At 43.4% G+C, this 16343-nt stretch overlaps 1 protein-coding gene across 3 annotated transcripts in view; it reads right to left on the reverse strand.

The window, feature by feature from the left end:
- The window catches only part of LOC123504016 (leucine zipper putative tumor suppressor 2 homolog), a 207087-nt gene that overhangs the window by 182106 nt on the left and 8638 nt on the right, over positions 1-16343 (reverse strand). For all 3 annotated transcript variants that reach the window (XM_045254226.1, XM_045254227.1, XM_045254224.1), the window contains exon 2: positions 14606-15206. The gene's annotated coding sequence lies outside the window, so the exon portion shown is untranslated. The remainder of the gene's footprint in view (positions 1-14605; positions 15207-16343) is intronic.

Genomic DNA, 16343 nt, shown 5'->3' on the forward strand with positions numbered 1-16343 from the left:
ACACACACACATGTGAACAACGAGAAAACTAGTACATTAATAAACTTAACCCCTCATCTCCAATATTATTCTTCCACACACAAAGAAAAAAAGAGAGAGAGAAAACCAACATCCTTATTTCAGACACAAAAGAAAGGAGAGAAAGAGAGAGAAAAAAAACTAAAAAAAAAAAAAGTGAATATACTATTGGTCACGCGGCGCCTTGCGGTCAGCCAACACGTGTCAGGTCAACCAACACCCAACGGGACTTGCTCTCACGGACACAAGGAGAGCTGCATTAATTAAACCCTTTGGCTGCCATACTCTTCCTTTGTTATCTTTCACGGCACTTCCTTTTGTGACTTTTCTTCAGGGCATGGTACTTCCGTGGGACTTTTTTTTCGCTCCTTTTGTTGCCCTAGGTCAGTGTCCCTTTTACATAAACCAAATTTAAGTAAAAGAAGATGAAACAATATAAAGAGGATACTCTATAATACTCTATATAGTGAAGAAAAATAATAAGAGGTTATTTTTATCTTTTCTTGGTTACAGAAGGATTTAAAAAGTGGCAAAAATGTAAGAGCCTACAAAGTTGTAGATGATTGTAGGAAACATTGTATAGCAATAAAGGAATCACCACCACAAGAATCACTTAGCTACGTAGTTACCCATCCAGTGAGTCTGGCATTCGGTCAACCATTCAGTCAATCACTTAAGGAAGTAGACTGTAGAAAAAGCAAGAAAAATGTAGGTAAACTAATAAGAACGCAGTTAATCAAGGAAAATTAGCAAGTCATTTAACAAAAATAAGCAAACAAGAGTTCAAGCAAGCCTGGAAGTAAGCAAGGCAGTAAATACATGACTGAACCAGCAAGCCAATAGTACGTGACAGAGCCTCTAAACACACAAGCTATTAAGTAAATTAGTTGGTATCCAAGCGAACAGGGAAGTAAGCAAGGAAACCAAGTATAACGTAAGCAAGACTAACCAAACTATCTAATAAGCCAGTGAATAACTAATAGATAACCAAATAACTTCGCAAGGAAATCAACCATCAAACCAATAAGTAGGGGTAAGTAAGCAAGTAGGCAAGCAAGCAAGAAACAAAGAAAGGAAAAAAAAAAGATGTAGAAGCAAAAGACAAAGAAAGGAAAATAAGATGTAGATAAATAAATAAAGCCAATAACAAGCAACCTATTTAGTAAGCAAGGCCGGCAATAAGTAACCATAGAAGCATACAAGCACGCAGGCAAGCAAACAAGTAAGCCAGCAGTGTAGCGGGTGAAGAGCCAAGGTAACGCAAGCAGGACCCAACGCGGCCTGACTCAGCAGGAGAGAGAGAGAGAGAGAGAGTCAGCAGCGCCCTAGCGTGTCCGACTGAGGCAAGAGGTCACGGCGTAAGTTGGTCAAGTAAGGTGAAGGGATGGAGGGGGGGAGAGTGAGAAGGAAGAGGGGGAGGACGAGAAGGAGGAGGAGGGGAGAGAGAGAGAGAGAGAGAGAGAGAGAGAGAGAGAGAGAGAGAGAGAGAGAGAGAGAGAGAGAGAGAGAGAGAGAGAGAGAGAGAGAGAGAGAGAGAGAGATCAACGTGCCGAACGGTCAGAATGGAGGAGGAGGAGTAGGGGGAGCGGGGGAGGAGGAAGAGGAGGAGGAGGAGGAAGAGGAGGAGGGGGATGGGGGAGGGGGAGGGAGAAGAGGAGGAGAAGGGAGAGGAGAAAGAGGGGGACGTGAAAGTGGGGGGCGCGGGTCACGACTGTGCGGGGTGACGACCAAGAGTATCTATGAGAAATCTCCTCTTCCTCTCTCTTTTTTCCTTACCCCCCTTCTCTCTCTCTCTCTCTCTCTCTCTCTCTGGAACTTCACCTGAAAATTCTTATACTACGACTTCCCACACTGTCCACCTCAACTGTTCATCTAAGCACATTTCTGTTCCTCCTCCTCCGTCTTACTTACGCATCACACACGACCGCTTGCTCTTCGGATCCCACGATCTGCCCTGTGGCCCTCCGCGTCCCATCCTGCATGGCGATAGGGCGCGCTGAGGATGCGGGTGCGAGCGGTGGCAACCTTGATTTTCTTTTCTTTCACCTCTAGCGATCTTTTGCCTGCATAGTTTGAGCTGGTTCAGTAACGTGTGCGTGCTGTGCTGTTATTATTATCTTCGTTTGTTATATAGAAAATGTGATATTGGTGTGTGTGTGTGTGTGTGTGTGTGTGTGTGTGTGTGTGTGTGTGTGTGTGTGTGTGTGTGTGTGTGTGTGTGTGTGTGGTGGAATGACTCGGGAAGAAAAACCATTCTAATGACTATGTCGCAATTCTCGTAGCCGTAACCTGTCGTAACGTGACACGAGACAATACCGCAGAGGTGACTGGGACAGGTTACCCGTCTGTCAACCACGATTTATACACATCCTTGAATATAGAGTTACATATACGTCACCAGCAGCATTCGGGGAGGGTGCAAGACAACACACGCCTCACAGCAACCACGGAAAAGAACAACACACAAAATTCAAGGAACACTCAACCTTTAACACACCACACAGCATTGCACGAAGACACAACACATCTTTATATCTCAGGAACGAGCAATACACGATGCACACTTCACTTCACCACTCCATAACCAGAGATGCTCTCCACTTTGAAGACTGAGAAACAAGCGGGTCGTCCACAACACACATCCACACGCGTCTTCCTCCTTCTGCACCTGATTCCAAGATAAATGTTGCATAATATCAGTGACATCACACAATCTGCACTAAAACCACAAATGTTCACACTGAAAAAAAAATCTGAAAGGAAAGTGGCAACGCCCGTCTTTAAGCTATGTGCTGTCAAGCAGCATTTAATATTTGATTAATAATTTAATACCTGACTCCAGCATCTGTAACTTCAGCAAACCTGCCTCACCTGTACCAGTGCTGCCCTGAAAGTGGCGAGCATCAGACTCGGCGTGGCGAGGAAAAATTTATCTTGTGAAGTAAAAACTAACACTCGTACTTGCTCGGCCACGGGCGTCCGATCCTCGGCTACAAAATTTAATTGTTTTAATGATCCTGCAACGATCGTGTGTGTGTGTGTGTGTGTGTGTGTGTGTGTGTGTGTGTGTGTGTGTGTGTGTGTGTGTGTGTTTTCTATTTATTTATTTGTATTTTATTTATTTATTTGTCTAGTTTATTGATTATAACCATGAAAGCATTAGTCTTTTACTACACTGGCCATGAGTGTCATTGGTGGCAGTAAAGATGTTGACGATATTGCATTTTCCATAACATATTACATCCCTTGTCTGAGAATAAGCTTTCTTATTAGTCACACTTTCTATTCTAGATTTTTTTCCGTGTTAGCATTTTCCTCGTGTGGATTACATATGTGCAATGAAAACTTTCTACGTATGTATTTTTGTTATCGAGGCAGCTCGCTGGAGTGGCTGGGGCCTTACCCAGGTCTGGGAAGGGAGAGCCGAGCGTGGCCTCGTGAAGGCGTTGGCTGCTGACACGAAGCCTAAGCCAGAGTGGAGCGTGAGAAACAAGTGTTCTTCACTCTAATGAACGACAATGAAAATTTGTAATAACTGAGTGTGGAAAAATAAAAGACAATCGTGCCAACGTAGATGAAGTGACGATTACAAACGGTAGTCAGGTGAACTGGCCCGAGGAACAGAACACGAAGGGTCTGACAAGAAAGATATCATGACAGAGAGAACAACGATACTACAATTTAATTTTAAAATAAGCTCTAGAGAGGTTCATGTCCTCATATAAAAATAAACAGTAATTTTCACATTTTCTATTAAAGCACCGAGGCATCAGTGAAGCATTTGGTCTGTGTGAATATTTATGGGTGTTCTTATGGAGTATGTCAGGCTTAATACCCGGTGTGAGGGGCGAGTCAGATCCCATCGTGGTGCCTCGCTCCGCCTACACATTTCTCACCAAACTCGCCGGACGCACGCACAGCTCCATGTGTCGGACACCTTAATTTAATGTAATTACGTGTGCTCGTGTACAGAATCCTCATTTGTATTCACAGCGATATTTGCATTTGATGAAGAGATGACCTCTGTGTAGCCTCTCCCTGTGGTGTTCCCATATAGCCTCTCGCCTTTCTCAAGAACAAAGTGGAGACGATGTGAATGAGAGGGTCATCTGGATATACACACAGACACACACATACACATACACACACACACATACACACACACACACACACACACACACACACACACACACACACACACACACACACACACACACACACACACACACACACACACACACACACACACACACACACACACACACACACACACACACACACACACACACACACACACACACACACACACACACACACACACACACACACACACACACACACACACACACACACACACACACACACACACACACACACACACACACAAAGACAAGAAAAAAGACAAGAATTACATCGCATTTACAGTGCATCAGAGATTATCTGTGGCAACATGGGCAACAGCGTATCGCTTTAATTCTTACAGCCACAATAAAAGCTGAGTTGTACGGCCTGGAGCAGCGGCGGGCATGGTGAGGAAACTAAGAAGAGTGTGTAACAACGATCCAAATATAAAGTTGCAGCTTTTAATTTCCATATATCTGATTGTGTGCAAAGAGTCTGTTGGGATATGAGGGGGAGGGCGTGCTGGTACGGGTAGTTAAACGGAGTCAGGGAGGAGGAGGAGGAGGAGGAGGAGTGGCACACGCCCAAAGAATAATGTTCACTCGTGAGGAGGAAGACAGACCGGAGGGATGAGGAGAAACACAAAGGAACAGAGACGAGGAACAAACAACAGCAAACCTGATGGCCTTTACGATGCTGCTTGTGATATACTACGCTATTTTGACTGGAGTGAGAGACGTAAAGGTGAATGCTACTCTGCGTCCACTGTTACATTATGGCCTGGCGTGGCAGAGAAAGGAAGGAAAATCATACATCACAGAAAAAATGCTGGTAAAATTTTGTCTTAACTTTGTCGGAACAAGTGGAAAAGTGTCACTGGTGATGCTAATAATAGAACCAACAGAATGAACAACAGAAAGACAAGGACGAGAGGAATGCAACACCACACAACACTCACGAAATAATAATCATCATTCGCTCAACATGGAGTTACCGCAAACACAGGGCCGAACACAGAACGAAAGGAGAAAAAAAAAACACCCTCTTCTTTATAGCTAACTCAACTATGAAATTAACTAAACAAAGCAGTGTCTTTTATTGTATTTGTAGATTTTAACCAACCTGTCTTGCGTAAGAAAAAACCCACACCATTATAAAAAGTGAGGAAAGAATAAATAAAAACACATCCACCTCTCGCAATATTAGTCAGTCACAAATCGACCAGACTCTATTTCTCTGTGTTTTGCATTTTAATTCAATCTCAAGTCCACTGAGCTAATTAAAATCTATTAAGTGTCAGGTTTTGTAAGTTGTTAATAGCTTACTGGAATTAGCACTGACTGAGAAAACAAAATAAAATGGGGTCTGAATGCAGATTACTTGACTTCTGACCACGAATTTACCTTCCTGCCTCTTCCTCGCCTTCCCTCTGTGTCCCTCCTCCTCACACCCTCGTCCACGCCTCCCACTGCCCTTCTCCTACCGGCATTCCCAAGGTTAATCCGCAGGGGAACTTTCTCTACTTGGGATTCACAATATTCTTTCTCCTTCTTCTCTTTTTTTTTCTTTCTTTTTCATCTCCAGCAGAAGCTTTCACTACGGCTCATCTAAAGGTGCTTTCTCTGTGACTCATCCGGGTGAACTCTCTCTCTCTCTCTCTCTCTCTCTCTCTCTCTCTCTCTCTCTCTCTCTCTCTCTCTCTCTCTCTTAATGGCTTACTTAATATATATATGGGTAGATTTGGTTGTAACTGAGCACACAAACATGAGGGCTAACACACCATTAGCATACCATTATCACACACACACACACACACACACACACACACACACACACACACACACACACACACACACACACACACACACGAGAAAAAAAATTAACGCCCATGACATTCCTAAACCTCATCCATCATCAACTGGTGATTTTTCTTTTCCTTTTCCTTCCTGTGTGACAAATTTCTCTCACTCATTAAGTCTTGGAAATCAGCAGCATTTACACTGAGGAGGACTAATATGATGAAGCGCGTTTACTGTTTTTTGTTAAGCGTATAAACGTAAGAGACGTACAGACAAAACACAAACACACATGCACACACACACACACACTCTCTCTCTCTCTCTCTCTCTCTCTCTCTCTACTTCTCTCTCCGCATCCTAAACAGGAACTAGTGTGTTGCAATTAGTAGGAAAAACTCAATAGTCAACAAATACTTCTCAGAAAGATATGATTAAAAAAAAGGCGGCAAGAAGCTTTCTCCTTCATCTTTCTTAATCTCCCTCAGCCTTCATCCCTCACTCCCTACCTCGTTTTTCATTTCGGTGTATGTACCCTCCCCTTCAACTCTCTCACCTCCCCTTCCCGCGCTCCCTGCCCTCTTTCACCCCGTCCTATGTAACAGCGCCTTTCTCCTACCACGTAATATTCAAACAACACGCAAAATGACCTCTGCACACTGTTTACTCTTTTTCGATCCCGTGCGAGATAGCAGTATTCCAAGCACTTTTACTGATGCAAAACCTCTTGAAATCGCGTGGCTTTTTGACTTAAAATGACGAGGCTTTCACCCCACATCACATCATTTTCTCATTTTCTTGCACACTCGCTTTCTTTTGGAAATTGCTCTTGTCAACCGCTCCTCCTTGACACCTCGGGGCCACAACGGCTGAATAATTGCTAACTGCTAAACATAGACACCTCACTCTGGTTAAAGTCAAGAATTAGTTCGACGTGATGGATGCTGCAGAGACTCCTTATTAAAATACGTGTTTGAGTATGAAGCAAAACCTGTTCATCTCGTTATAGGTTGTTGTGATGAATCGTGGCCGTCAGGAGGCTGGCTGGGTGTGGGTGTGGGTGTGCTGCCATGAAACCTCCTGGACAGGCCTCGGTTCGCCTCACTTCACTGACTGATAACGAGTCACCGTCAGTAATCAAGACGCTAAGCCAGACTGTAGGCAAGTAAACAAGTCGGTAAGCCATTAGATGAGGAAACAAGCGAATCAGCACATGAGTCATAATAAGTAGACAAGCCAATCAGCCATTAGATAACGAAACACGTGAATCAGAAGATAAGGCAGCAAGGTATAGGTTAATAAGTAAACAAGCCAATTAACCATCAAATGAGGGACCAAATGAATCAGTAATGTCAATAAAGTAGTAAACAAGCCAGTAACCCGTCATGATAGCCAGTCGGTTAACTCAATAAGCCAGTAAGTGAACCAGCTCGTAAATAAAGATAGCAAAGTAAGCAAACAAACAGTATTCAAGCAAGCCAGTTATGCAATCAAGCAAGCCAATAAGTCAGTGAGCAAGCGGTTATATACTGATGTAGCCAGATCACTAAGGCTGCGATGGTGTGTATCCTCACCTTCAAGTATTAATTAGACACACGTTCCATATGTACTGATTGAAAAATAAGAGGAAGGTCTTTGTTAAACATTGCTAGTGAATAAAGTTCCATTTATATTGCTTGGAAAAGAAAGCTTGGCTCTCTTAATGCAATGGTGGTAGTTTTACATTCAATTTCTGTAATAAATACATAGAATTTTTCCATGAATACACTGAAAAATAAGAGGATATAAAGTTAATTGTGTCTTTTAAGCTGTAGTACAAGATATTTAAGCATAAGGTTGTAAATTATTAAAAAAAAAGTGTCAAGTCATGAGAAAGTTGCCTCTATTATATATATTGCTAACAAAATCAATAAAGTTTCATATGCATTGCTGGAAGAAAAACAAAAAAAGTGGTCCAGCGGTGCCTGTGCTACACATTGGCAATAAATAATCAGATGACAACACTGCACTATGAACTCCATCATCAGCAGAACAGGAGAAGCAGAGGCGATGAGTGAAGGGGAGGTGGCCGGCCATTTACACCGGGCAATCTACAACCATTAGTGTGATTTATGTGGGATTACAGATTCAGCTGAGGTTTGGAAAGACATCCTCAAACACCCTCTGGGAAGCCACGATCGTGAGAAACAACCCTGGCCGAGGATCCACCTGTCAGAGAAATTTGTTAGCTCCGACTAACAACGCCCACATCCCTACCTCCTACTCTCCCTCTCCCTCTCCCTCTCGCTCTCTCTCTCTCTCTCTCTCTCTCTCTCTCTCTCTCTCTCTCTCTCTCTCTCTCTCTCTCTCTCTCTCTCCGTATCCATTTCTCCTCCCTTTCTCATCAAGTTAGGAGGGCCGGAGAGGACGAAGCGGTTGTAGGAGATGCAAGAACATGTGTTACTCAATCTCTGGGCTAATATAACATCTCATCATCCTTGATTGAGTGGTCTGGTACAAGTTTAAGGGATAGTTATGTAAGAAGCCACTGACAGCAAGAGGAGAGAGTAATTCAATTCGATTTGTGATTGTAGCTTTGCTGATGGTCGTAAAATCGTCTGGTGCTGTTCAGGTTAATTAAAGTGTGTCTTTCATCTGTAGTCAAAAGGTTAACTAAACAATAAGGATACTTATAAAACACTTAGGTACAGTAACAAAATGATATACTGCTCTCATTTCCACTGAGTTTGGTGTTTTCCTGACAAGAATCTATTAACTGTCAGATTGGATAAGACTGTCAGTGGATTAGAGAACATATGATCAGCAAGAAACACACAAACGCAGAATTAAGTGCAGCTTTCATGAATTCTGGCTACTGTACACTTCCTTGATCAGTCTCACGTTTTCTTTCTCTCTGCACACCGTCACTGGGAGAAAATTCTTTTGCCAGTGTTCTCTCCTAGTCTTTTACTACCTTGGATCTTCTGCTTATGTCATCAACTACAAGAATTTATGAATCAGATAATCAAATAAATAATTTTCATACCACTTACAATCTGAAGGAAATTATCACTCCTACATTTTTGTGAATAAACATAATATTTCTATACATATCAAGACTGGAGAAGGTCGCTTGACTGACATAAGGGAGGTCATGAACACTTCAAATATACATGAACTTTACAAGAATCTTTCCTTACGTGCACACACAAAGATTTCAACCTAAAGACACATTTGCACTCGAAGACGCAAATCTAATGATACAGGTCTGATTTTAGAGGACAAGCAGCGTCTACTCCCTTCACATAACTGGCTACCCTGGAACACAATACTATTCGTACTCCCTCGAGGCACTCCGTTACCAACTCTTTGAACTCACCGACCCACCTCTTAATAAACATTTCATTTGTACCCAAACGCAAAGTAGAATAGAAATTTATAACGGGACACACCTGCACCTATAAATCACAGAGGCCATTACCCGGTGCCTGGTGTCCATTTTTCGTCACCTCAGTGTACGGCAATACCACACCACACCGGCTTATCTCGCGCCATTCGTCCTTGCTCTCCCTCTGTTCTTTTTTTCTCATCATGGACTCCCAATCACGCAGTCGTTGCTTATTCCGCAGTCCACACGGGGTATCAGACGCCCGATCACCCGCTCCGTCTCTCATTCATTCTAGTGGATTACCTTGAATATAAATTATGACCCTCCGTTCCGATGCTGCTAACCGGGTGCCCCAGGAATGTCCCCCGACTACTACGATAAAATCCGCTCGCCGCCTCCCGCCTTCCCATGATCCTCCGCTTCAGAGAGAAGGGAGAGGAGAGCCGTGCTGGACGTGAGGGCACAGCAGTGTTATCCCTATATGCCACAACGACTTATCGCCACAGACAAGACGGCGCCACACGCACGACGGTCACTCAAGACAGTGTACGGCGGCCGCGTGAGGCAAAGTGGTGACTGCTGCTGTTGCTGTGGATAGGGACTATTGAATGGAGTGTGTTTCCTAGGCGAAGCAAGCCATGTGGTGAACGGCAGAGGTGAAGCAGTACACTTTGATGGGAGATTAAGACCTTCAGGTGGATTATTTGACGGATATGTCTTATTATGAACGGCATTATGATTTTATTTTATGGAATGATCTTGAATTCCTGAGATGATTGCAGTGGTGGCTAGAGAGAGAGAGAGAGAGAGAGAGAGAGAGAGAGAGAGAGAGAGAGAGAGAGAGAGAGAGAGAGAGAGAGAGAGAGAGAGAGAGAGAGAGAGAGAGAGAACAAAACCTTTCACCACGCAAGAAAAGAAAAAAAAGTTGTTTGGAAAGTGCAAGAAAGAATGAGGAACAGCCACGCTTTGATTACTTAAGATATGGTATTGACATTCCTGCTGTCAAAAGGCATGGCGTGTGAGATTATTTACTATCACACCTAAACTCTTTCTTTCTTTCTTTTATATCCTTCCTATTTATCTTTTGCACTGTCTTTCAGTTCTATAAAGTAACGCATTATCATTCTAAATAATAAGAGATTATATATAAGGATAGTATTAGCACTTTCTACTTCAAATAGTATCTCCATTTCTTTCTACCTTTCCCCTCCCTCCCTCCTTTTTCTACCCTCATCTCCTTAGTAACCCCCACTTCCTTACTAACCCCCATGCAGGTAAAGCTATTTGATGTATGTATAGCATGTGAGTGGAGTGTGGTAGCGAAAGAATGCATGAGATGAAGCGTAGGTCGTCACTACCGTTTCTTGTGTTGCCTCAGAGTACACAGACTGAGAACGGGGCAGAAGGGACAATGGCATGAGCGGGGCCAACTACTTAGACAATCTGACACTCGAGTCGCGTACAGGAGTATATTAGCTGCTACTCTCCCCACTCTGTACTCTCTGAGGAAGTCAACAGCCGGAACGTTGCAGCAATAAGATACCTCAGCTTCATACCGTGTTTCCTCTCACCGTTACATTCCACCTAACTACCAGTGTGTATGTGATTACAACTGCACTTCGCATCATGAATTCTTAAACTTTCTTTGGTAATCTTTCTATCTCCCTATGACTTGAGGACTTTTGGAGAGAAAGAGTAACGAAAAAGTCTAAAGCTAAATTGAAAAAAGCACCATCTGGACTTCCAACACAAATTTTCAAGTAATAGAAAAGAAAAAAAGAGGAAAGAGAGAGAAAAAAAAAGCTTTCTGTATAAACCTTCTATAACTCTAGTCCATCTTCTAACTGTAAAAAAAAAAAAAATAGAAAGAGAGAAAAGCCGCAAAACTCACAATACCTACACGTAAATCTTCAAACATATCATTTCGATTTGTGGAGTTTAAAATCCACGTCAAGACTCAGCAACACTCAGCCAGACTCGCCACACTCGGCCTCCTTGACGGCACCAAACACAAGGCAAGACTCGCGCGCGCCTGGGGGAGGTATTGTCAGTGCATTGATTTGTGTGGATCAGGGGCGTGTCTAATGGATGAGAAATTACTACTGTGGAGTGACGGCCCATTAAACACTGCCAACACTCTCCCCTAAGTAATGTGTGTGTGTGTGTGTGTGTGTGTGTGTGAGAGAGAGAGAGAGAGAGAGAGAGAGAGAGAGAGAGAGAGAGAGAGAGAGAGAGAGAGAGAGAGAGAGAGAATTTCTACCAGCACTACATAAATCCATACTCGTGTACATTAAAACAAAGATAAAAACAAAACGAAAAAAAAAAAACACCTACATAACAACATAAGCAAATAAATCCAACACAAACATCAAGACAAATCATAGAAATCATAATAGAGTAGCACCGAATAATCAACATCAACGTAGAGAAAAAAAAAGAAGACAATAATTGTAACAGAAAAAAAGAACCGTCGCGTGAAGCACTAAAACCACACATGCCACTTCGCCATCAAGGTAGGAGCAGTTGGGTCGCTGCCACACACAGCAGGCGTGTTACCTCGCCAGATACACTTACAGTACTCTGGGTGAAGGCATTCCTATAGTACGAAGCCGCAGAGGATGAAGACGTGGGCGAGAACGAGAAGGTAGACGATGAGAGAAAGAGAAAAGCAAGAAAGACGAAAGAAAGAACATAAAGAAAAGGATGGTGAAAAAACGAAAATGGCGTGGACGAAGAGAAAAGGAGAATGCTGAAGAGGAAGACGAGGAAAGAAAAAGGAGAATGACAAAGACAAGGAGAGAAAGAAGATGGTGAGATAGACGAGGAGAGAAAGAGGAAGAAGATCGAGATTAACGAGGAGAGAAAGAGAAAGACAAGAACGATAAAGATAACGATGAAAAGAAGGATGGGAAGTTTGATGAGGAAGAGGAAGAAGATAATAAGGAAGTATGAAAGAAAAAAAAAGAGAGAAGAACGAGAAAAACGAGATCGACATGAAAGCAGATAATGACGAAGAGGAAGGAAAGAAAAAGGGAGAACAAGAATAGGCGAAAGAATATCAGAAGAAAACAGATAACGTTAAAAAGGACAACACAAACTGAAACAAAGAATAACGAGAATAAGAGACAAGAGAGGAGAAAGAAAAAAAGAACGAGGAGGAGGAGGAGGAGGTTGAGGAGAGGGGACGAGAAACAATGAGGAGATGCTATAGATGGAGATAATGAGAGAGGTGGAAGATACGAGTGGAGTGCTGATGAGTCAGTGCCGATAGGAGAAGAGTAGGAGAACACTGCCATCGGATACATAATGGATGCGGAACGGGACGGCGGAGAGAAATAGTCTGACAATGGTGAAGGGTGACAATTAGCACCGATGTCTTCCTTCCCCATTGAGGAGACTGCCCTGGGACACCTGTACATTGTGTGCGAAGAAAGACTGACCGGCTGGACTGAGAGGCGTGGAGGGGAAGCGTGGCGAAGCAAAGGTATTAGGTGGAGAGTTGAGGTGAGGTGGGGGGTGTCACACATTTCAACGGCACTCCCTCTCTTCCTTGGTTCGTGCCGCTGTATAAGAGTGTGTTGGTGAGGTGGTGGTGGTGGTAGTGGTGGTGGTGGTGGTGGTGGTGCAAGGGCGTAGTTGTTGCTGGTGGTGGTGGTGCTGTCAGCAGGAAAAACGGTACATCCAAGGTACTACTCGTATACAGATAGAAAAAGATTAGCGAATAGAGAAATGAAAAGGATAGGTGAGTAATGGTACGAATTGATGAATAAATGAATGTGATTATAGAGATGAGAGGTAGAAAAAAGAAGGAATGATAGTGCGGTAATAATGGTGATTGCGGTGGTGTTAGTGGTGATGATGATGATGATGATGATGATGATGATGATGATGATGGTGGTAGGGTGGTGGTGGTGGTGGTGGTGGTGGTAGGAGTGATGGTGATGGTGATGGAGGTGGTTGCGATAATAATAGTAGTAGTAGTAGTAGTAGTAGTAGTAGCAGTAGTAGCAGTAGTAGCAGCAGTAGCAGCAGCAACAGCAGCAGTAGTAGTAGTGGTAGTAGTAGTCGTCGTCGTCGTTGTTGTTGTTGTTGTTGTAACAGAAGTAGTAGTAAAAGGAGTAGTAGTAAAAGTAGTAGTAGTAGTAGTAGTAGTGGTGGTGGTGGTGGTGGTAGTGGTGGCAGCAGGTGCAGCAGTGGTGGTGGTGGTGGTGGTGGTGGTGGTGGTGGTGGTGGTGGTGGTGGTGGTGGTGGTAGTGGTGTAGCAGCAGCAGTATTATTATTATTATTATTATTATTATTATTGGTAGTAGTAGTAGTAGTAGTAGTAGTAGTAGTAGTAGTAGTAGTAGCAGCAGCAGCAGCAGTAGCAGTAGTAGTAATAATAGAAGTAGTAGTAGCAACAAAAACAATAACAACAACATAATCATCACCACCACCACTACCACCACCACTAATCGCAAAATTTTCGCTCATTTGATAAACAAACAAGTACCAATCAGACATTCCATTTTTTTCCATCCACTTTTATCCACTCCACTCATATCTTGCACTTTATCCACCTCTTGGCTCCCTCAGTCCTCCACCTGCGTCCCCTGCGTCATAGCATCTGCCCGCCGTCCCTAACGAACCTCTGGCACCATGTTATCATGGGAGGGAGTGTATAGCAGCATGAGGAGGGACCCTGGCCGTCGCTTCCTCTACTTTATGAGTTAGTCCCCTCAAGTAAATCATGAAGCCACACTTAATGGGAGAGAAAAACGTTTGAAATACTCATTGTTTTTGCTCCACTACCAGCAGTACTTAAATAAATATGTATATATGAGTAAAATTATTTCCCGGCGCATCTTGCAACGGAGAAGCGTGTGACTAATTGGAGGTGTTTATAGCGCTCGAAAATTATCGATGTGTGAGTCACAACTACGCGTAGATTACAAATGGGCTGGAGTCACTGCGTGGCCCACGCCTGCACGGGGTGTACAGGCAGGAGGTGCAGTGGGGACGAGTATACATTCTCCTCAGTCCACCATAAGAGTGTACTGCCTGATTTAAAGTACTGGAACTGCATATCTTCCTAATGTTGCTTTACGACTGGTTTTCCCAGTGACAGCAGCAAGGATAATGAAATATATATTTAATTCTACCTTCAAACATTCAGTCCAGTAAGTTGAATGAAAGGTGCATGAGTGATTTAATACACTTTAAATGCCAATCTACTTAGCTAAAGACCACCTGCACAGGCTACCTGCTGTTACCTGCTGGTGTGACTAGATCAGAGTAGCGCAAAAGAAACGCACTAACTTACCTTAGAAAAAGTGGCGTTGGGCAGTCTTGGCTCAGCAGGAAGCTGTGGTGGTGGCGGGAAAGGCAAGGAGCAGCGGCACCAGGAAGGAAGAGGAGGCGCGGAAGGGCAGCGGCACCACACACACGCCGGCAGTGAACGGCGCCACGGACATAACTCTTCTCCGGCCTAACACTGCTCCCAACCACGACTCCACTTAACCATCAAATGTACACCGTAGCTGTGTTTTGCTTCCACTCCCGAACTGAATGACTTACAATTTGCAGGACGTCACACCCGCAGAGGCAGCTCGTGGGTTTTATAGGAGAGCGTGGAGCGGGAAAGGCAAAGTTGACTGGGCTCTAGATACATAATATTTAGAGCCATGAGAGGGAGTGAGAGTCTGGAAGCAACAGCGCAAGTAGGTCTAGCAGAGCAGCGGGGCACAGTGAGGAGAAACCCACGGGACTGCAAACTCCTTGTCAATCTAACATGAACAGTAACCTCGTGAGAAACAGAAAACCCTTCATCTGGATCAGCCGTTCCTCTCGTCACAGAGACGTACACATCACCACAGTTTTTCTTTGCTCTTTTTGCTTTTAGTTGTCCGCGTCAGATGGAGGACCTGCGAAAGAAAGCAAAAAAGGAACGGGATTCATTATATTTCTTCCTGATGACAGCAAAACAGTATAAACATTGCTAATAAAAGTGCATTAGTCTCGTATTATTACTTGTGGTCGTATACACTACTTAGGTGAATCATTATCTTTACTCACATAAACCACTCGAGAGGAAACTTACAGTATTCTGCTTCATCTTTGCAAGTTACATTAATACCATTATAAACTTGTATTTTCATTTGTATCCTGACAGATTATCTAGTGACTTCACCAATCCCTCACCACCCCACACCACACCACCACCACACACAACCTTCATTTTCCTCCCTGATTTTTTTGCTAGCTGTAAATAAACACTAATAGTATTACAACGTTGCGTGTTTACTTGTATCTGGCAACTTTATCTCTTCACAGCATACCACATCAGGAGTCCCAAAAGAGCCCACGCTATCCTCTTATCTTTGCAAACTAGAAAAACACCAATATTTCTACAATCTTACACTTTCATTTGTATCTTTACAGACTATCTAGTGCCCACCATCTCCTCATCACATCACATTGCACCACCATTCTTCAAAACTTACAGGATTCGCCCAGGTTTCTACAAATTACAAAGCCATCAGTATTTCTACAATCTTATATTTTCACTTATATCATTACAGACTACCTGGAGACTTGGCCATCTCCACTCATCATCACCATACCACACCACACCACTACATCACCATCACGCACAACTTCAATTTCCCTCTCTGACTCCAGAACCACGTCTAGACAGGACTCTGGACGGACGAAGTCAAGGTTATCTCTTAAATCATAATGATCGTCGCCACTCGCTGCTTCCCCCGTCAGCTTAACCTCCCGCCACGCTGTCTCTCTCCCTGATACACCCTTTGATATGCTTCAACGTTAGAATTCACGAGAGGATAATATTTTATTCGAAGGAAGCAGAAGAGGATGAGTTCCTTATTCAGGTTGATCACACTCAACTTTCACCAAACATTGTGTCCAGTGTACGAGGTGCTCACCATCGTATTTTGGTTCACTGCTTCGCTTCATCACTCGTGGCTAAGGAAACCTAAGTCAAAGGAGAAAGAAAAGTCGAATATTCAAAGATTCCTATCTTGAATCTCTTTCTATAA

This window comes from Portunus trituberculatus, chromosome 15 (genome assembly GCF_017591435.1).
Source record: "Portunus trituberculatus isolate SZX2019 chromosome 15, ASM1759143v1, whole genome shotgun sequence".
In the NCBI taxonomy this organism is placed as follows: Eukaryota; Metazoa; Arthropoda; class Malacostraca; order Decapoda; family Portunidae; genus Portunus; species Portunus trituberculatus.